This window comes from Monodelphis domestica, chromosome 6 (assembly GCF_027887165.1).
Source record: "Monodelphis domestica isolate mMonDom1 chromosome 6, mMonDom1.pri, whole genome shotgun sequence".
NCBI lineage: Eukaryota > Metazoa > Chordata > Mammalia > Didelphimorphia > Didelphidae > Monodelphis > Monodelphis domestica.
In genome coordinates, this window is record NC_077232.1 from 229258341 (window position 1) to 229280765 (window position 22425).

The following is a 22425-nucleotide window of genomic DNA, read 5'->3' on the forward strand; positions in this document are numbered from 1 at the left end:
TTTGCAATCAGGAGCGGTGCAGACACCCTCATCAGGGCAGAAAGCTGCAGAGAGCCATTCATCAGTGTGGAGTGTTATTCATGGATGACCCCTAAATCATTGCAATAGTAGTAGATGCACTGATTGGTCGCAGCATGGGAGCCTCGGTGCTTTACATTAACCAACACAGAAGGGAGGGGAGGGAGCCGAGGCAAACGTGGTTCAGTCCAGCAAATCTCATTTGACAGAAAAAGACAGTAAAAAGAGAATCTTTTAAAATAATAATAATAATAAAAGAAGAAGAAGAAGAAATAAAGTACCTGTCATCTTGACAAGTGGTGGAGAGGTTGAGTCAAGGATTATAAATGTCAACTCGATCACGCTCGGTCCGGATCGCCCCTGTGTCGGGACTTAGGGTTCCTCGGTTTGTACCGGGGAAGCTTCTGGCTAGGCTCCTGGGCTCTTCTCTTCTCTCTCTCTCTCTCTCCTCTCTTCTCTCTCCTCTCTCTCTCTCTCTCTCTCTCTCTCCTCTCTCCTCTCTCTCTCTCTCTCCTCTCTCTCTCTCTCTCTCTCTCTCTCTCTCTCTCTCTCTCTCCTCTCTCTCTCTCTCTCCTCTCTCTCTCTCTCTCCTCTCCTCTTCTTCTCTTCCTCCCTCCCTCTTCCCACTCTTTCTCCCACTCTCCATCACACACATGTGCGCGTGTGTGCGCGTGTGTATCCGGCCCAGCGCCTTGAGCCGCAGCGCTGTTTCTCCCTTTGGGGCTTCCCATGTCACACAATTAAGGTCCTGGATGCTGCTCTCATTCCTACCAGCCTGGTTTTCCTCACCTTTCCCTCTTCCTCCTCCTCCTTCGCCTTCCTCCCTTTTCAAAGGAGAGAAGAGCAAACTCCCTGTCCGCCCCATTAGAAGAGGTGGAGGTTAGAGTGGGCTGGGGAGTAGGGGTGGGGAGGAGGGGAAAGAGAGGGGAGAGTGCGGAGGAGAAAAAGAAAGTGAACTCATTGGTGCTCAGTATTTCCTTCCCTCCCCTCCGTCCCTCCCAGGCTGCAAGCAGGGGTGTTGGGAAGGAAAGGAAGTTGTAACACTTGCTGTATTTTTTTTCCTGCCCCCCACCCCCCGTCATCCCTTCCCAATCTCCAGCATTTCCCTCCATCCTCTATCACCCCACAGGCTCCTCTCTACCTCCTCTTCCTCTTCCTCCTCCTCTCCTCCCTCCCCCCTTTCCCCTTTGAATCTGGCAAAGTGCGGTGTGTATGATGCTCGTCTTGATGGTGCTGCCGGGATACTGAGAGGAGAGGAAGCGCCTGAGCTGAGAGCTTTGGGTAAGTGCTGCGCTTTGCTCTTTTCTGGGGTCCTAGTGCCCGGGCAGAGGCAGTGGGGGAGGGGGAGCTATCTCAGCAGCCGCTCTGCTGCTACCGGCGCTGCCACCAACACCAGCACAGCTTCAGCTCATCGGCTGTCAGCTGAGCGCTTCGAAGAAAGAGGCTACTATCCTCTCCCTTTTCCCCGAGCAGGGCTGGAGCAAGCAAGTTATCAAAGCCCTTTGGTAGAGAGGAAGGTCTTTCCATGCTTGCCTCTTCCAGGGCTTTCTTCACCAGACTGGATATCCTACTCGCATCCCTGTCCTCTCCCATTCCGCTACTGCTTGCTTACTCGCTGGCTCGCTTGCTCCCAGGTGGGAACTTTACCTGCGGTTCTGGCTTGGCTACCCTTCCTGTGCTGAGCTCCTATCTAGGAGTTAACGGACCCAGCAACTAGGAGGAGACGATATCTGTCCCAACAAGCTAGGTGTTTAATGAAAGCTATTAGTCCTATCTTTTTTCCTATCGTGGTTAGCTCCCCCCCTCCCCTCTCCCAAAACACACACACTTTTTGCACCTTTTCTTTATTTTATTATTATTTTTTTATTGCGTTGCTGCTATTGCTTTATCCAGGTCTGTTTTGGAAGTAACCTACTGGGCTTCTTGTGTACGTGAAACATAGGGCTGTCAGCTGTTTCCAGGGAAAGTACCGATCATGCTCCCAAACTGCCAAAGCAGCCAAGTTGTAAAGGGGTGGAGGTACTGGAAGTGGCAATTCCTGGTTGAAACTTGATCCGGGAACTCCGCGAATTACTCCATCAGCACCAAATAAACAGAGTTGACAATGGCCGTGTGTTTACAAATCCCTGGATCAAAAGTCCCACATCTTATCTGTATCCTATTTTCCTCTAGTAAAATAAAATGGGCTTTAGGTAGAAGGTGCTTTCTTCCTGATCATTCTTCAGCTCCTTAAGTTGTGTGGGTTGAGCACCGATTACTTTCTGCCACACTTGCAAGGTAGCTGTGTTGGTAATTTACAGACTATGTTATTCCATTGTGGGTTGAGGATTAAAAAAAAAAAACAACCTTCCTTTTCTGATATAGCAAACTCATTTGTATTATGAAGTCATTAGAGAACTCTTTGAAAATAAATAAAAGCAGTAAGGCTTGTGCAGGTGGAGTGGGAGTAGAAGCTGTTGTCTTAGCCTGGCTCGTGGCACATCTTTACACAACTCCAGCTGTCTGTGATCTCTATGGATAAGATTGTCTCTTCATAACCACTATATTTCTTATCTTCTGACAATGTATTTGTCAAACATTTGTAGACACTGGCAGAATCCACTGGGTGGTCTTTTGACTTGGATATATGTTCAAGTACTACCTTTCTTTCTACTACCAAAAAAAAAAAGAGAGAGAGAGAGAGAGAGATAATTAGGACTGGCATCTTTTAAGACTCCAAACAGTTTACAAAAACAAATAAATAAATAAATAAAAATAAAGCAAATATTGTAGCCTTGTGAAAACTCTGAATTTAAGATGATTAGTTTATTTTAGTAACTTTGTATAGAAGCGTTATATCTTTCTTTTGCCCACCTGGGGATATTAAGTATTTATGGTCTGGCTAGTGAATGAGGATTGTGGGTTTTTATAATTCTAATTTAATAACTTGTTAAATGGTTTAAAAGCATTGTCTTTTAAATATACTAAGACATGTGCACTCCATTAAAATTTTAATTCTACAAATCTTCTTGCCCTATCTCTCTTAATGTAACATCTTCTTTGAGTTTTACAAGTTCCAAATTAGTGATTCAAGATGCAAGGAAAATATTTAATCTGTGGTGCTTGAATTAAAATAGCCCAGCAATAGTATTTGTCTCCCTGAATATAAATTTTGTAAGTTTGTAGGTTAAAAGCCATTTATGAATTTTACAAAGTATCTTTAAATTCATCTAAGTAACTGGACATATATTGCACTGTTTTGGCAAAATATATTTCCAGGATTGTGTTCTTTCTTTTCTTATTGAGTAGACATTGAAAGTCTTGCCTCTTGTAAAATCTAAATGCTAGTGCTATCAGTGCAAAATTATAAATAAAATATATTAAGCATTTTAGTTCCCCTTGTAGATGAAAAATATGAAACTTAAATATTTGCATTATTCAGGTTTTGTAAGACAAATGAACTTCTGATAGCTGTGAAATATTAGAGTTAGAATTGGAAATCAGTATATCTGTACTATGTCAACATATCAGTACCCAGGATTTGGGAGAAATTGGATATTTGGGGGCCCTTCTGGGGACTAAGGATTTTTTAAAAGTAAAGTATACATAGAAGAATAGTAATTATCTTTTAATTTTTATTGTTACGTAATTGTTTTATTTTGCTTTGTTTTGTTTTGAAGTTGTATGATGTCAAGCAAGCTATTAGTCCAAATAAACTATATAGATTTTTCTTTCATTATTTTAAGGGTGTGGCAACAAAGTAGCTGTTCAGGAAGGTGAACTTTTTTTCTTTGTGAAAACTAAAATAAGGTTTTAGGAAGAACAGCAGAATCTCTCTAAATAGAGTGAGGAGTTTAACATTTGTTTGAAAAGGAAACTCAGATTAGCATTCATAATCCAGTTAGCAAGTTCAAACTAGTCTTTCAGCTAAGCTCTTTGAGCCAGTAGTAATTATCCTCTCTGCAAACAGTCAAGCGAATGGCATATAAGAAGAGGAGAATGTAGTCATAATTAGGAGCCAAATTAAACATTTGAAATATTAGAACATCTTAGAATTGGATGCAAAGAGAAGGTTTTTATAGCATTTGATATAAAAGTATAGTTGAAAATCCTGAAGTGTGTTTATGGTATATTGTATTACAAAGCTTTATCATCCCTCACTAAAAAAGTTTGAGACCAGCAGCATCATAAAGCTCAAATACATTAGCTGATTAACATTTATTCTGGGTATATATATTTCCTTGTTCTTAAAGTATTTTACCCTTTGAAAGAATTTTAGGATAAAAAAATACATCTTTCCAGTTATATAGTTCTGGGAATCATGGTATAAAGCAGTAACAAAAAATTGGCATCCCTTTCTCTTTATCTGAGGCAGATGTACAAGTCACTTGTGCATGAGAATATTCAGTTAAACCTATTAGCATGTACACTTGTACTTTGCTTATCATCTTATTTGCTTTTATTAGATAATTTTAAAGTATTATGTGTTAATTTGCACAACACACTTTGACTTACTTTGAAGTTGATAACATTATGAACGAAGCCTGATTATCTTTCTTGTCCTTGGGAGAAAAAAAGCCCAAAACATGTTCTTTCTTGAAATCATTCTTAAAATTCAGTGCCCTTAGATGCTTGCTAAGCCTGAATGTTATATTCTAGGGAGAAGACTTTCATATAAGCATTTAGAATTTTTAAGTTTATTTTTTAAAAGGATACTAAAACAGTGTAATATAATAAACAGTTTTTATGAATCATTTTGAAAATTCATTCAGGAAAATATCCCATAATTTTAAACAAGCAAATATTCTGAAATTTAGGAAACATCTAAGCTTTCAACAGTCAACAGTCTTGATTTTTTAATTGTTTTTTTAAAAAAGCTTTTTTTAAGTTCTAAAACTGATTAATTGATGTGTCTTATAAAACCTGATTTATTCCATACTTTTTTCATACCAAGCATTACCATTATGAAGCTCTCCTTCTAATTGAGATTAATGTTTCTGAGCAAAGAAGTGGTTTGGAGGGCTGCATTCATTTTGAGTGCTGTTGTAATCAATTTTAGATACAGCATTCCACAATGGATCAGTCTGCATCCAAACCTGCCTTATTATGTAGAATTAACTTGTTGGTGATTGATAGTAATACCTCACCATCTTGAGAAGTCATTTGTTTGAAAACAATTGTTATACCATGTTAGAATTTTAGAATTCTTAGTCTCATGCTTAATACATACTTTGTGAGATCCAATTAGAACTTTACATGAGTTATATAAAGTAAAACTCCTACCAAAGAGGTAATTCTTTAATATCATTTTAAATGGAAATACTTATTAGTTTCCATGTGTAAAATACTTTTTAGTTCATCTCTTCTGATCTACCAAAAGATAATGTGTATCAGGACCATTTAAAAAAATCTGAGCTATTTCCTTATATGATTACATCAATACTCAAGTTGAATATTCTAGAAACTCTTGGAACTGTAGATAGAAATCTTGTGCTTTTGTTATAAGTTTTCTTTATAAGGTGTTATGTGTAATCCTGACAATAAAAAAGCAGATACATGTGGAGGTAATTCTGTATCCTCTTCTGAACTGGAAAGATAGCGGATATTATCATTCCCACTGTGATATTTGCATTTGTTTCTTATTTGTACATTATCTGACATGGATTTATCAGCTTTTTATGCTATTCTGGAAGACCATGTTAAGATTTTCTTGATCTTTTGTTAATATCACACTGCTTAGTGTGTTATATACTTGCAGTTCAAATAATTTGAGGTATTAAGAACATAGAAAGTGCAAGATAAAAATAGGTAAATACTATTATATATCACAGAGTATGTGAGCCTTTTTTTTTTAAGAGGTAGCTTTCTGTTTTTATGGTACATGTTAAATTCCTACTGTGACATTGTTCTTTATGCTAAGGTCTAAGACTTGCAGGATCTGAGTTTCCACTTGTATTTTAATCTGCTTCTCTGTAAAATAGAGTATTTAAACTAAATATTTTGGTAGCTTTTCACCTTGGAATACTTAATTCAGATTCATTTCTGAATCGATATTTCATTCAGATTCAAACTATTAAAGATATTTTCACAATCTTTACCTAGATAACTTCTGGATATAAGATATCAATACACTGTTACTTGTGTTCTATGATTAGAAACTACTACTCAGTAGTTAGATACTCCTTAATTCTGAGTTATCTATAACAATCTTGATTGTCTTAAAATATTTTTCCCATGTTAATCTATGAGATTGGTTTAAATGATCCAGGTGTTTGGGGAATTTTAAAAGGTATGCCTTAAATGTAGAGAATATCATTTTATCTGATTCTTTCAACGCAATAGATTTCCTTCCCGACCCAAAATGTCTAGTTGATCATAAAATGCCATTCATATGACAAGATTGTTAAAAACAATATAAGAAAGCAAAAACAAGGCATTTCTGAGCTGGAGCTGAAAGACTTCCCTCCTAATATTACAAGACTTTAGAAGAGGGCAAGCTATGTAACACTGACTTTTCAGACAAGTTAGTGATAGGTGGCAGTCTTAACTCTGAATTATATGGCTTCACTGGGATAACACATTCTTTTAATTCATTTAATGCAGTAATATTCCTGTGGAAACCTAACTATAAACAGGTATCTATTACATAGCAATATGGTCATGAAACAATTATTATACACATTCTTTATCATATACCTGGGCAAGGTGTTTGATGGGGGCTTTTCTAAAGCTGTGACATTCTGCTATCTTTGAATTTTTCTATATTCCATCTTTTACACCATGGAGAAAATTTTGTTTTGTCTTTTTATAATGAAGTACTTTGAGAATTCTAGCTCCCAGATTTCATTCTGTTTAGAAATACATACTTTCATCCACTTGTATGTTCATATTAAATTATATTAAATACATTGTATAATAAAACTGTTACTACAGTGCCAATACCTATGTTATGTGATTACCTTAGTACATAAAGCATTTTTATTGTTGTTGTGGTACATTGAGGGGACATGACTTGATTGACCTGTCAGTGATCTGAAGTTAATTAACAACAATGACATGGGTCTAGTGTGGCTCAGGATGAAAATTTTAAATGGGAGACATATCTTTTAATTGAGTAGAAGTTCTTTGACCTTATTTTGTATTTCACAAGTAATGTGTTTTATAACTAACAGATGCTCTGCAAATTGCAAATCTGATCATGGATGCTTATTGCATAAGTATGAAACAAAGTTTGGTTTACCTTTAAACATGACTTCTTAGTAGATAAGCTATTAATTGGTGCAACAGAACAAAAATATCAACATTAGTTTTTCATATTAACCCAGAGTGGTTAAAATTGCTTCCTTCCTATAGACAGAAAAAGTAAGTATTTAAGGAAGTCTATACATTAAAAATGCTAAGTGCCTAGATAACCTTTCCGAGGATTGGTCTGAAGTAAAGGAATTTTATTTTATGTAAGGTGTGTGTATGTGTGTGTATACCTATCAGGTTTATTTGCTTTATGGTTTTTTAAAAAATCATTTATCTGTGGAGATTTGATTCTTCTTTAAAGTTAATAATTTTACCATTTCTTCAATATCATGATTTCGTTTGTTGAAATCCATTTGCCAGCACCCTTTCATATTCTCATAACTTTGAAATAGTCATTTCCAAAAGACTGTTCTTTGGACAGCATCTTAAGTGTCTCCAAATGGGAGGCTGAGCATAATTTGCCATAAAAGAAATACTTTTACCCTTTATTAGAACTTGTTACTGTAATTTCATTGAAGTGAAACTCCCCCAAGTTCTTATATTTGATATTGTTGACCCAGTGTCAGCATAAAGAGGTGTCTCTTGGATAAGAGGGGCGTTTCCAAAGGAAAAGTCCTTTCTCAGGAACCACCACAGCAATCTCCATTGTGTTCCAAGATGTTACTCCTATACTGGAATGATATGTAATGAGAACTCAAGTTCCTGGACTACATGTTTAAAGGTATGTTATAGAGATGATTAAAAATTATTAATTTATGTTACTTTCATTTACCCAAACTAAAATTTCTGATATTCTTTGTAATAAGCTGCCTACATGATATATATTAATGAGATTATTTTGGCAAAATGATTAGAGTTTCTGTTGTAAAACAAACTTACTGATTGACCATAGTCTTCCTAACTATTATTAAGCATTTACCTTAATTCTCCAAATCATTGAAATTCATAGCTGAATTTCTTTTCCATAGTCTGGTGGAAGGAATTGGCAAAAGGATGGTTATTTTAAACAGCAATCAAATAAATGTAATAGGGTCTTTGTTTTGTTTTTAAAAATTGTGCAAAGAAAAACAATATTTTATTATTTTACTTCTAATCTTAAAGTTTTTAAAAGTTTAGAAAGAGACTATCAGGACATAAATTCCTGAAAAACAGATGTGTAACATTTTTTTTTTGCTGAGTAAAAAAAAAGCAAATGCCAAATTTTAAAAGAAATTAGTGAGAATGTTTTTCAATATAAGCCAGATTAACAAACATTTAAAAATGCTACAAATCCTTAGACTTTACAGTCCATTTTCTCTTACTTTTAAATTTGATTTCAAGAGCATATGATAGTTATAAAGGTAGGGAATAAATTGAAACAATGCTAAGAATAATTAAATTAGTGATCAGGGTAAAAGAATAATTTAACAAGCAATTTTGATAAATATCTCTAATAAGTAAAAGTACCTAGTAAATAAATGTATTCTCAAATTTGATAAAATTTAGCAGAATTAAGGAGATTTAACAGAAGTCTGTTCCCTCTTTTTACTATCATAAAATTATCATTATCCTCTTCTAATTTGAAGAACCAAACTTGACTATAAGGTAGTGTTTATAGTAGATGTTCAGTAAAGTCATAAAAATAACTGAAAATCAATTATAGTCTGGGCAAAAATATTATCATGTAATACATAAAAAGATGAAAAATTATTTTGCAAATAATGGTCTTCTTTGTAGGACTAGAAAAGTATTTTCATTGCTTTAAAAACTATGAGTCAGTTTTAATTTAAATTTTAGTAAAAGCATCAGACTTGCCAGATACAGACTAATATACTATCTTTCAAATATCGCAAGAAGCAAGATCTCTCCCATGTAATTCATCTATAATCAATATTATGATTTAAAGTGAATTTCTTACTCATCCATTCTTCTTTCCATTAAGAAAAAACTGTATATCTTTCTTCTTTTTTTAAAAAGCTCTTATTTAAACTATAGATAAAAGTAACTATTTATTTAGTATGTGAATGTTGAAATCTGAGTTCTTGAAAGCTTAGTATTTTCTTAGATTCAACTTTTAATATTCGGTTTCAAAATATTCATGTCAGTTAATGTGTCAACTAAGAAAATGATGCTTAGTTCTAAAGTGACTTCCCTGTTTTTTTGTATAGCCTGCAATGCCAAATATCAACAATTATATGCCATATTTTAGTATAATGTTATTTTTTACAAGGAGCATTTTACTAATGTTCACTTTTATTGAATATTCTCTGAAAGAGAAGACTATAGCACACCCAAATGTTGACAAACCAAACCGGTAAGCCATCTTGGTTTACAGGTAAGATTGCCATTTCAGTTATTATGAGTTAGTGAAACAAAACAAAAGTAAATCAACAATATAATTTAAATAAAAGACATGTAGCTTTCATATCTTATATTTTGAATGCGGCATATTCATTTAGTGAAGAATAACACCTAAATCTACCACATCATATTTTCAAAATGCAAGTATGTTTGGCACATAATTGCATACTTACCAAAATTTGAAGTGATTTATCCTGAAAAAAAAAGATTTACTAATATAACTTATGTGGTAAGATTTATTTGAATTTATAGTACAATAATATTTCTTACAGAATAAAATAGCCTTTCTCAGTTTTTCCAAGTTGGAAGGCCTTTTGCTAAAGATGAGATAAGTTAAACATAATATATTTCAACAAGTCACTTAGCTTAATTATTCAAATTATTCATTTAATATTATTGAAAACTTTCTTTTGAGTGCTTTAATGGTTAAGTAAAATATGAAAGAAAATTCTGAACACGATTCTACCTTCAAAAATTTTTTAAAAGGAAAGGATAAAGTAGGTCAAGTTTTCCAAATGAGACAAAATTGTGTAAGCATAGTAGCTTAAAATGTAGCATTACTGTTACATATATTTGTGTGACATATTCATAGATAAACAAATGTGTAATTCTAGCCAAGAAAGTATTGTATTGTCATAATATTTGGGTAAAATCATTAACAAATCATGGCCAGAAAATGGATTTTAAAAAATGCATATGAAATTAAAAGATATGCCATCCCTTGATTAGTAGTTTAATCAAGCCAATTCCAATCAGGTTGTAGGGTTTACACTGTCATTTCCCTCATACAGTATGACATTAGTTGCAAAGGTAAAGAAGCCCTTATTCAGTGTAGAAGTGGCTAAAGCTTAATAGATTTCTGATGTTTTATACATGTCTCTTTATTCACATAAAAGTTTGTTGGTTATGTGGAAGATTAATCATGTGTAACAATTTAGAAATCTGAAAGAAATGGCAGAACCGTTTTCCTGAGTTGCCATCAGCTAATTCTTCATGCACTGCCTGATAAAAATTAATTTAGCCACATTATATTTTAAGTATTTTGATGCAGTATTTCAATGAAACTTGTATTTAAATAACCACCAGCAAAAAAGACATTGCTAGTAAGTTACTGTTTAAATTTAACTATGTATACAAGTTAAGAGACTTGTACGATACCACTTGAGTTCCTAAATGTCCACATTTTACTTTGAAAGTTTTTAAGAGATTAAACAAACTTTAAAAAAATCCAAAGGGTACAGAAAATCTTGGATACTTTAATTATTTGCTAAGGTTATGTTTGTGAATTGTTACTTTTAAAAAATACTTCAGCATTCTTCAGTTATTCCTCAAGCTCAGTTTTGATTCTGAATCTAACCATTTAAATATAAGAATGTATTATGAACTTGCAGACTGTATTGTTCCTTAAGAAAGTGCCTTAAAACTTTCTTGGTATGGTTCTAGCTCTTTCAAGATTAAGAAGAACTGGCATAAGTGGCTAATTTAGATGAGAGTGTTACATAGTTTAAGACCTCGTTATTACTTTTAAAGGAATATCCCATAGGGAATAGGTAGCCTTGTGGATAAGCTGCTGCTCTTTGATGAAGGATTATTCATTCCTCCCTAAATCTGTGATCCCAGGATCCATTGCACAATAGTTTTGTTTTGTCTTTTTTTTTTTAATCAAGTAGCACTAGACTAACAAGGGCATGGTTTCATTATTTTTCGAGTTAATAGGTTCATTTGACAAATCTAGTGTGTATTGAAGAACTGAAGCCTAAATTTACTTTTTTATCCATTAATGGGCTCAGCTTCTAAAATTCAAAGCTTAAAATGTTGATAGAAGATAAGGAAACCAGAAAAGTTCTTCAAACACTTATACATTTCTGCCAGATGACTAGTGAATTGATTATTGCAGGAGCACTCAGTCCTTTAAGTGGTTTGTGTACTCAGTAAAAAATTGCTGTGCATGTAAACACCATCTTTTCCTTCATTGGTAATACTGGAGGTTTCTCAAGACAGAAACATAACATGACATTAAAAAATAAAGATGTCACAGTACATGGATGAGTTAATTTTCTTTAAATAGGTGTTCAAGATAGTGAAAACATTAAAGCAAACTAAAATCTACTTCTGAAAATCAAAGAACACAAGATTATTTTCAAGTTTTATTAATAAACAATTGCCTGCAGATCTGTAGAGGAGATAGAACTACATGTTGCTATAAAGAAGCCTTACTGGATATTGAAAAGTAAGAGGAAATGTGTCAAGGAGAAAATGGTCAGCTCTGAAGATTTAGTTGAGTACTATTATGTGTACCTAAAGGCATTGATTTTGTAAAGATGAAGAAAGAAGGAGAAAATCCAAATTAAAAAAAAGGAACATGCTTGCTCTAGATTAAATCAATTCTTTATGCAAAAAAAATGGTCAAAAGAACAATACAAAGCTTTTGTTAAAAATAGTTGCTAAAATTATTCAAATTTAAATTAACCAAATTTGTTGTTAATTGGTTAATATTTGCTAATTCCCTGTCCTTTTTTTGTGAAAGCAAAAGGCTGATTTGGTATTTAGTAAATATTGACTCCTTGACACACATCCGAAAATCCTAATCTTCTTGAAATGATTCCTGAAACAATTAGAATGGATATCAATGCTTTTTTTTTGCACATGTAAAAAACACATAAAACATTATCCTGTTTTTAAAAATGCCAAAAGAAAAGTGATCTCACCAGGCTGTTATTTACAAACAACTTTTATGTTTAAAGGTAGTAGGGTGGATTGCCACATATAGGTGTATAGCTACATATCACTTATATATTCAACCTGAAAGTTATAGTTTTGAGGAAAAATTATTAGTTTTTAAATAGTAAATTCCAGGCACTCACGATGAGAAAGCCATAGGAAGATTACCATACTAAATATTGAAACTTTCATAATTGTCTTACTCTAAAAATGTTAAATTTAGCCCCACTTAGAAGATTTGAGAGTTTTTAATGTCACAGGTAAACCTACTCTATAAAAGTTCTCAAACCAACTAGAAACTAGCCTGGAAACAACAAAATGTGATGCATTTTACAAGATTCTTATAGAAAATAAATCTAGTACATTTGGATATAGCCATAAATATTATCTCTGTTAAAATACCTAATGTATTACTAGAAAATCTTAGAGAAGAAAATATAGATTGACACATTTCTCTTGACAACTTTAATGTGGGTCTAGTGTATGGAAGAAGGTATATATATCAAATTGTTTTTAATCTAGTTTATGTGATGTTTGTGTTTCAATTTGGGTTATGAGTAATACAGATTAAGGATTTTGAAAGGGAGTTTTCTTTCCCCTCATCTTTCATCAGCTCTGTGGCTGAATCTTTACAATCCTTCATTATTCTAAGCCACTATCATATTCTAATCTTTCTCTTCTCCACAGCTGGTTGAGCATTTCTCTTAGATTGTAATTACAAGTTCATGTATTTTGTGCAGACCACTTCCTATATGTGCTTAATGAGAGTTAAAGGAAAGCATGGTTGTTCTATGCAGACATCTTTGGGAGGTAGTTAGTTTTTTAAATAATGTTTTTATCTGTGGCCTTCAGAAATTTAAATATTAAAAAGGAAAAGCAAGTGTTTCCATGCCTTAGATTTTATTGGCATTAAGGAAGAAAACACATTAAAAAAGTCACTCTTCATTAGCAAAGTTAAATATGCTATGTAATAAAACAATATCAATATTACAAATCCCACTTATCCATAAAGAAATTTTCTAAAAACTGTGGCCATGATAAATAAATATCTACATATCTACATATATTATTAATCAGGAATAGAAATGTTCATTACTTTTTCTGTACAGAAAAGACCATAGCTGTATTCACGATTTTTGTGAAAGTACCTCTCCTCTAAAAAAAAAGAAAAAAAGAAAGGAAAAGGAAAAAACCCTAGTGGAATAAAAACCAATTTTTCTGATTAATCCCTTGTGTTCAGGCTGATAGTCTGGGTAGAGACAATGAACTGTACATAGATACTTAATAAATACCAAGTGATGCTTCGATGCTGGAACATAGGAAATATCCTGGAGAAAAATCCGGTTCGATTACATTACCACCAAAATAGGGCAAGGCAAAATGAGAAACTTTTTCAGTTTCAGTGATTTGAAGTTCATACCACCTGAAGAAAAATATTTCACCTTTATTTAACATTTTAATTTTAATTCTTCTCCCCTTAGTTGCATTTAATGCTTTCTTTCCATTGTTTTATATTCTCTGTTTCTGTACTTAAACTGAGACTCTTAGAAATGAGTTGATAGTTTCCCATACATTAGTAAACAGAAGACAAACACTGACTGAATGGCATACTTGTCACACAGTCATCAAAGAAGGAAAAATATAACTCCATTTAAAAATTTTCATTCATTAAAGGACCTAGAGTAATTTTACTGTATTCTTGTTGGAAAGAATCCATTTCTGAAACATAAATGAAGGTTTTCTGAAGGAAAGATGTATAAATAAAGGCTCTAACAGAAAGTGAGAATCGTCTTGGTCCATTATTGATAGAGAAAGTCTGATTAGGTAGTGGGTATGGTGTACATTTGAGTCAAATATAAAAGGTGGACCATGCAGTATGTAGACCAGTGTAGTTATAGTAGAGAGTTCTTGTTGCTGGTGATTAGTTTAGAAAGTAGGTTTGGAATGAGATTTTATAGGAAGGTCTGACCTGGGGAAGGAGCAGTAGGAAAAGATGTGAGAGATATTGCAGAATTTGAAATGACAGGGCCTAGTGATTTCAGAAATAGAGATTCTGATGTTTCAAGTCTGAGTGATTGATGGGAGGGCAGCATCATTGACAGAAACAAAGTTCTAAGAAAGAAATTGGTATCTGAAGAAGAAATAATGAGCTTAGTTTTGGACATATCATGTTGTTCGGTCATTTTCCAGTTAAATTTGATGCTTCTTGACCCTATTTGGAGTTTTCTTAGCATAGATAATGGAATGGTTTTTCATTTCTTTCTCATTTTACAGATGAGGAAACTGAAGCAACAGGGTTAAGTAACTTGCTCAAGGACACAAAGTTAGTAAATGTCTGAGACAAGATTTGAACTCATGAAGATGAGTTTTCCCTTCTTTCTGCCTTATCATATATCATAAGATTGTAAGTAAAGAGCTAGAAGAGAGCTTAGAAGTTAATCTAGTCCATCTTCATTGTGCAAACGAAGAAACTGAGTCCAAGAGAGATTTGGTAATTTGTCTGGAATAACAAAGGCAGTTTGGTGTCTAAAATGTGATTTGAAAATGGGTCTGTCTTACAGAAAAACCTGTTCTTTATCCTAGGTATCATATTATGCTTGGCTTCCTGTTAGAACATCTAGGGAGAGATCATATTTAGCACACAGTTGAAGGTACAGCTCCACGGAGAGGTAGCACCACAAACATGAGTATGAGTCAGAAGAGAGCCTATGGGAACATCAATATTAATAGGATAGAATGAAGGAGATGCATCAGTAAAGAAGACAGAGAAGAAAGGATTCAGACAGGTAGAAGCGAACAATGAAAGGTCAGTGTCACAGGACCCATGGGAGGAAGGAATTTCCAAAAGAAAATTGATGGTTAGTAGTGCCAGATTTTAGCAGGAGTATGAGAAATGGAAAACAAAAAAGAGTGAGTGGGGCTTTAGATATGGTAAACTTAGAAGGTCACCATTGACTTTGGTGGAAAAAAATTTCATTAGAGTGAAAATAGCAGTTAAATGGGCAGGTTGGGTGATTAAGAAGCACAGATATCAATCATAGGATCTATTTTAAAAAAAAGAAGTTTTGTGGTAAGTGAAGAATAGAGAGTGAGTACCAAGGTCCAGGAAAGGCTTTCTTAGATAAGAAAGACCATAATGTTTGCAGGAAGAATAAAAACCCAGAAAATAAAAGATGAAAAAAATGAAGGAAAAATGGGCTAATTGTGAAAATGAGAATAGGAAACAGTATAAGGGGATGGAATCAAGGATATAAGAAAAGCAATTGACCTTGGAAAGGAGAAAGGAAACAAGTTAGGAGGGAAGAGAGAGAATGGCTGAAGAGACAGAGATATTTTAAAGATAAAAAGCAATAAATTTAACAACCATATTAGTGGCAAGGCCCTTCTCAGGAGAGGAAGTGATGTTGGAATGGGATTGGTGTCTTAAGGGGAATGGGATTTTTTGGAGTCATAATTATGAGAAATGAAATGATGAATCTCCTAAAGAGTAGAAAAAGGATCTATGAACTAACTACAGTGAGGTTCCATTTCCCCCAAAGTTATCCACAATCCTTTAAAGACTTTCTGCTCCCTTTTTTTCCACATACTAAACTTAATTGAACCCCAACCCTAAAATTTGAAAGGAAAGCAAAATCTAAATATTAATAGTACCTTCATTGGAAGGTACTATTACCTTCCCTCCTTTGTCACTTTCTTGAAAATACATTAAAATTAATTTTAATTCTAAGCATCGCAGAATTGTTGAATGAAGAAACACTAGTTGATCTAAATGCCATTTATTAGTCAGAATTTGTGTGTCATTAACAGAGTGAGACTATTTTAACATAAGTAACCTAAGTACCATTGTTTGACTTCTGGGGTTGGATTTGTTATTTCATCTGCAAAGGGAAATTCCAATAAAAATTTCATTCTAATAATGCCACTTGGTACCTACTGTGCAATTTGGAGCCTTAGGGAGCTGCCCCAGGGCTGTGAAAGGTTAAGAGACTTGCCCAGGGTCACACTAATACAGTTTGTATATGTCAAAGAGAACCCTTGAATAGGTCTCCTGACACTGAAGTTGATTCTCTAGTCACTATTCCATACTCAATACATCTCAAGTTCTGTTGTGGATTTTGAATACTGATGTACCCTGCTTATTCTAAAAGTCAGACTTTTACAACCTCAACCCTCCAAAATAAAACCCCAAACTTAAAGCAGGAAATGTCCCTGGATCTGGTTTAGCTGCCACAAAATCTTAAACCCATTTTAAAAGAAAGCTATATTTGTCTTATTTATTTTTCAAACCCTTACCTCCTGTATTAGTATCAGTTCTAAGACAGAAGGGGAGTAAGGGCTAGGTAATCTGTGTTAAGTGACTTATCACACAGCTAGGAAGTATCTGAGCTACATCTGAAGCCATATCCTCGTGATTCCAAGTCTGGTTCTCTATCCACTTGCTACTTGCCTGCCCCTATGGTAGTCTTTAGATTCTCACTCAGAGCTTTACTGATTTTTCATTAACATATGTCTTTTAGTAAATTCTGATTACATCTACCTAAAGGAAAATTAAGCCTGTTCTGTGGATATATATATGAGAGGGTGAGGAATGATACAGTTAAAGACTAATAATAACCATATTTCATATTTATATAGCAGCAGTTTCCTCACAACAGCCATATGAAGTCAGGAGTCTGTGTATTGAAAAGAGGGAGCCTCAGGTTCAAGGAAGTTAATTATATGACTTGATTGCTGAAACAGAGAGGCCAATGAGTATTCAAACTGGAATGTGAAACTGAGATTTCAGTCTCCCTGTCCACTCTTCTTTATGCCATACCAGAGTGTGTTATTATTGGTAAACACTAAGAAAATGACAGCTGATAGCTTTAAGAGAGGGACAGTAGAATGATTCAAGGAATATCTAGGAGATGAATCTTGAGCTCATCCTCAAAAGAAGTATTAAATCCTAGGATATGAATTAGTGAAAAGAACTGCAAATTGTATTACAGGATTATAGATTTAGTGCTAGAAAGTACTTTAGAAGCCATCAGTGTCCAACCCTCTCATTTTGAGGTGGATGCAACAAAGGTTTTATTTTATAGCACTTTATATACTCAGAACTACATAACAGTCTAGAATGAATATTTTTCATCTTCACCAGAATAAATAGTCTTGTTCCTATAGCTGAAACTCTCCATTTTTTCTGCCCTTAAACTGATAACTTAACTGGCTTTTTGATAAGAGGGGAAGAATGACTAGGTAGAGTGACTTGTGTTGGAAAGAAAGGAAATTTGTTTTAGATGACCTAAAAGGAAAGATTAGAGTGTATCCATTCACTGAGTAGAAACTCTGAACTAGGTTAATGGCTCTGTGTGGGGTGTGTGTGTGTGTGGAGGAGGTATGTATGGAATATATGAGCAGTGGCAATAGAAATAAGACATGGAAACTAATGGGATGTGGGGAAGTGAAGGAAAGGGTTGGGTAAAAGATGTCTCTTAAGTTTGAGAACTGGGGCAAATGAAAGGCCATAGTGGAATGAAAATTTAAAAAGGGATGTTTTAGGGAGAAATATCATAAATTATATTTTAGACATTTTGAACTTGAAGCATCCACAAGATATCCCAAGTTGTCCAACAGTCAGTTGTCCACATAGGATTGAAGGTCAGGAGAAATATTAAAGATGGCTATGTGAGTTCTGTTCATGGCATGATAATTGAAACTCCTAGGACCTTATGAAATCACCAAGAGAGAGAACGGAGATAGAAGAGGTGCCAGAACATAACTTTGCAGAATATATATTCTTGGTGGTTGAGAGGTGGATGATAATTCAGCAAAAGAAAAGAGCAATAGTTGGAAAGATAGAAGAATCAACATGGAGCTGTCCTAGGTATAAAAGGAAAGGAGAGGGTACAGGCAGAAGGGGTACTTATCTATATTAAAAGCTTCAGAGAGGTCAAGTAGAATGAGGATATTAAAAATCCATTGGATTTAGAGGTGAAATGGCCACTGACAATCTTGGAAAGAGCACTTTAAGTAGCGTTGTAAGGTTCAAAGGGTGACTGCAAAGAATTTGAAGAGTGGGAGGTAAGGAGATGGAGAAAATGGATGGCAATAACCCTTTCAAGGAGTGTAGTCATTAAGAGAGAAGAGATGTAGGATGACACCTTGAGGAGATAATAGGTTCAAGGAAAGGCTTTTTAAAGGATAGAAGACCAGGTATGTGGATCTGACTTCTCTCTATTAATTAACATATTAACTTCATAGAGGCATGTGGCCTTCCTTACCTTCTTCATGTTGAATCGTCATGAACCTTTCTGCTTTACCGTTTGCTCAAAATCCTTCTTTTCCCTCCATGTAACTAAATTCTATCCACAAGCCTACTTCTCATCCTAAGTCTCTCAAACCATTTGCTCCTCCCCTTTCCTGAACTTGCAAGAGCCTATTTTAGCACCTCATTAAATCACTGAACCAGAGGAGCTTCAGATGTCATTTAGGCTACCATTCTCATTTTATAGATGAGGAAATTGAGGTCCAGATAACCTGAAATGATTTCTCTGAGATCAAAAAGGTTGAAAGGGATGAGGCTTCCAACTCCAAATCTAACATTCTATGGTTTATTCAGTTTGATCCCAGCTCTATTGGTTGGCTCATTTAGGTCAGGGACCATCAATTATCTCTCTTTTATATACCTTACAGTTTCTATTATAATCTAGAACTCATAGGCATTCAACAATAGGTGCCTGCTTATTGAGTGGACCTTTTAGAGCATGCTCACAGACATCTGAGTTAGATAGTTCCTTAGAGATCATCTAGTCCAATCTCTGCATTTTACAGTTGATGAGGCTGAGGCTTTTGTTGGTAGAGAAAGCATCAGTATTTAGTTGAAGTTTTGAGAGATCCCAGCATAGGTGTAGTATTATAACAAAATCTTCTTCTACCCATTAAGTCATGTGCCTAATGGGCTAGAGGATGCTTTGGGAACTTCGTTGGCTGAATAGAATGTTCTATCATTATTAAATTGGAAGATCATATTTCACCAGTGTTTTTGCATTCCGAGCCATCTTCTGCTGAACCTACTGCACTGGTGACTGAAATATCCAGTTCTGGAATATAATTCTCAAGTGGGAGGCTTTTTAGGAAGTTTTTAGGCAATTGACATGGTTGGTTGCCTCTGAATCCCTTAGAGGTTTGGACTTATCAAGCCTTTGGATTCATTTTCTTGGTTCTATTTTCCTGGAGCAAATTGAATGTAAACAGTTTAAAATGCTGCTGGACCATTCCTTTGTAACTTCCTTTGATTGGGCCAGTATAGAAACATAGATGTTTCTTAAATGCAGGCGCACATAGCATTCAACTGATGACCCCAATGCCTAGCTAATAAAAAGGCCAAATGTAGTGGGCATTATATACAGTCTTTCTAGGTACTGATGGTGAAGTGGCAGTTTCTTTGTTCTCGTTCTTTCTGTCTCAACCTCAAGCTTATACCCAAAGAGGGAAAAGGCAGGGATTTATTTCCACAACTAATTCTTTCTTTTGCAGTCATCACTGCTGTAGTCCAAACTAATGATCAAGGCTGAAAGACGAGGATGCTGCAGCCCTATGTCACAAGCTAAGGAGATTTTCTGTGTATCCTTATCCATTGGTTCTGGGATGCTGAACGTCTGTCTCACTGCCAAATACCACTGACTTTTTGGCTCAGATGGATCTTCTGATCACAGTGTCAACATAACCCTTGAATTTGTCAGGTTTGGGGTACATTTGCTGCTGCTAGGGAGACTGTTTGGTGGAAATGTGCTTCCTAAGTCCCTGCTCTTTAGAAATGCTAAGTGGTTCAGTATTATGTGCCCTCCTTCCTAATGTTCTTGAGTTGTAGAATCACTGAACCTCAGAATTGAGAGAGATCTTATTCAAGCTTGACCTGTTGGATGAATTTCCTTGACAACATCCTTACAAGTGGTTATCTGGTCTCTGCTTCAAACACTTTCATCAAAGGGACACTTAATGCCTCTTAAAGCAGCCCATTCCATTTGAGGGCCGCCTCTGTTGGGCTAAAGACTGAGGAAAATGGCTTTGGACTCGTGGTCTTAGTTCTTCTTTCTGGGAACTAGCAGAATAAAGCTTATCCTTTTACTAAATGATGATTTATCAACCTTCTCTTGGTTCAGACTTATTTGTCTCTAGAAGGCAGAACAAGAAGCAATGGCAAAAAATCATCAGGAAGAAAATTTAATTTTGATGTCACTGGAAAAACAGCAATAACAATAACAACAGTACCAGGAATGACTTGTACTACCTCAGAAGGTGATGAGTTACTTCTTCATTGGAGGTCTTGTAGCAGAGCCTGGAGGTATTTTAGTGTGGTATTCCTTTAAAGAAAAGTTGGAATAGACGGGTACTAAGGTTCCATTAAATCCTGAAAATCTGAAATTGTTGTGACAAATTTCATTAGTTTATTCAATTGATTCTGTGGAAAGAGTTGGATTTGAATCAGAAGACATGTTTTTAAACCCTTTCTCCTGTCTAGTCACTTTAGGTCTTAATTTTAGTTTGCTTATCTGCAAAATCGAAATGAAAATGCTTACATTTCATACCTTAAGGCTCTTGTGAGTTAGAAAGTCTTGTAAACTGGAGGCAACATGTATTTTGGAGCATGACATGTGAATGCCACATGATTTGGAGATATTCTTCTAGATGTGATGAGGCTTAGCAAAGCTTCCCCTTACCCAACAAATAATTCCCAGATGTTTCACACATCTCCCACAAGCAAGCAGGATGCTCCCTATGAGATCTTCCAGGGGAAGAGTACCATGGAACTAACACCTCCTTTGTTCTGAAAAGATTTTTTAAATCAAAATTCATGGTTCCTTCTTTTATTATATGATAATTGTTAAATTTAAGGTTTCATAATACTTACCAATATCTATAACATTTTTTGACGGACAGACTAAAACTAAACTATTTCTGTACTCTTGGGGCATTCCCAAGTACAATCAATTTATCTGGGCATCTTTCAAGTTCTGAAATGTTCGCTAATAGATAAGTTTTCATTATAATTGACTTGATTATATCCCAAACTACCTGGCTCTTGACTTCAGCAATTTTGCTTTTTTTATAGTCTTTTAAATATAAAATCGGAACAATTAGAAAGCTGACCATGTATTTCAAATGAAGATGTCTATGAAGAGGAAGAATTTATCATTTTTTAAAACTGCCTCAAATAATTTCATTTCATTTATTTTAAAACTACTTAAACCTATTAAGATGCCAAATATATATTTAACATAATTATTGGTAATTAAGAGGACTGCTAAGAAAATGGCTTTATTTCTTTTTAAGCTTAATATGGCTTACGTATCTTCTATTTTAGTTTAATGATGCTTAGTAGTTTATATTGATTCATGATTAATATTTACAATTGGAGGAAAGTTATACGATAATCTTAAGAGTATAAAGAGTGTAAAGTTACACATTTGCTCTTCAGGCAAGTTGTTCGCTTATATTTTTTATTGGGAAAGCTGAAAGTCTTACTTACCTTTATGTCTATTTCCTGAAAGCACATAGAGTTGTATTTTTTATATTGTACTACATTTTTCTTTAAGTGGTTTATTGAACTCAGGGGATTATATATACATGTGAGTTCTTCATAAAGTCTTTATCTTGTTTTTGAGCAATGAAGTAGTAACTTTAAACTTTAATAACTTAGTTTATAGGTATAAAAGAAACAATAGGTGTCTTTCTGGTAATGAGGAGATAACAGACTTTAGTTCTGTCAACTAGAAAATAAAGTTTATCTTCTCATTTATAATAGCCTTTTCTTATGAGCTCTAGAATGGAACGTGCAGTATATGATTGTGTAGCATAATTGTTCTAAATGCTCATGGTTTTGCTTTAAAATTTTATTGGTATTATAGTATTTTTGGCATTTTTTTTTGTTTTAGACCTTTGATTTGGTTGTTATAAGGAATTAGCAACCTCTGTGAAAGTCCTTCCACTAATAAGATTAGAACTTACACTCATAGTGGCTTTTAGTCTATGCAAAGAGTATAAACAGTGGCTAGATCTGAACTCTTAACTTTGTTACTTCCTCTCAATACACAATGCTTTGCCAATATTTTTCTGAAGAATTCTTGAAACATT

At 34.5% G+C, this 22425-nt stretch overlaps 1 protein-coding gene across 2 annotated transcripts in view; it reads left to right on the forward strand.

Moving 5' to 3' along the window:
* Window positions 1–22425, forward strand: part of TENM3 (teneurin transmembrane protein 3) — a 3501974-nt gene that overhangs the window by 2638301 nt on the left and 841248 nt on the right. Inside the window, exon 1 of one of the 2 annotated variants that reach the window (XM_056802939.1) lies at window positions 1036–1299. The exons of the other annotated variant lie outside the window; for it this stretch is intronic. The gene's annotated coding sequence lies outside the window, so the exon portion shown is untranslated. Of the gene's footprint in view, window positions 1–1035; window positions 1300–22425 lie in introns of those variants that run through there. 2 annotated transcript variants of the gene reach the window in all.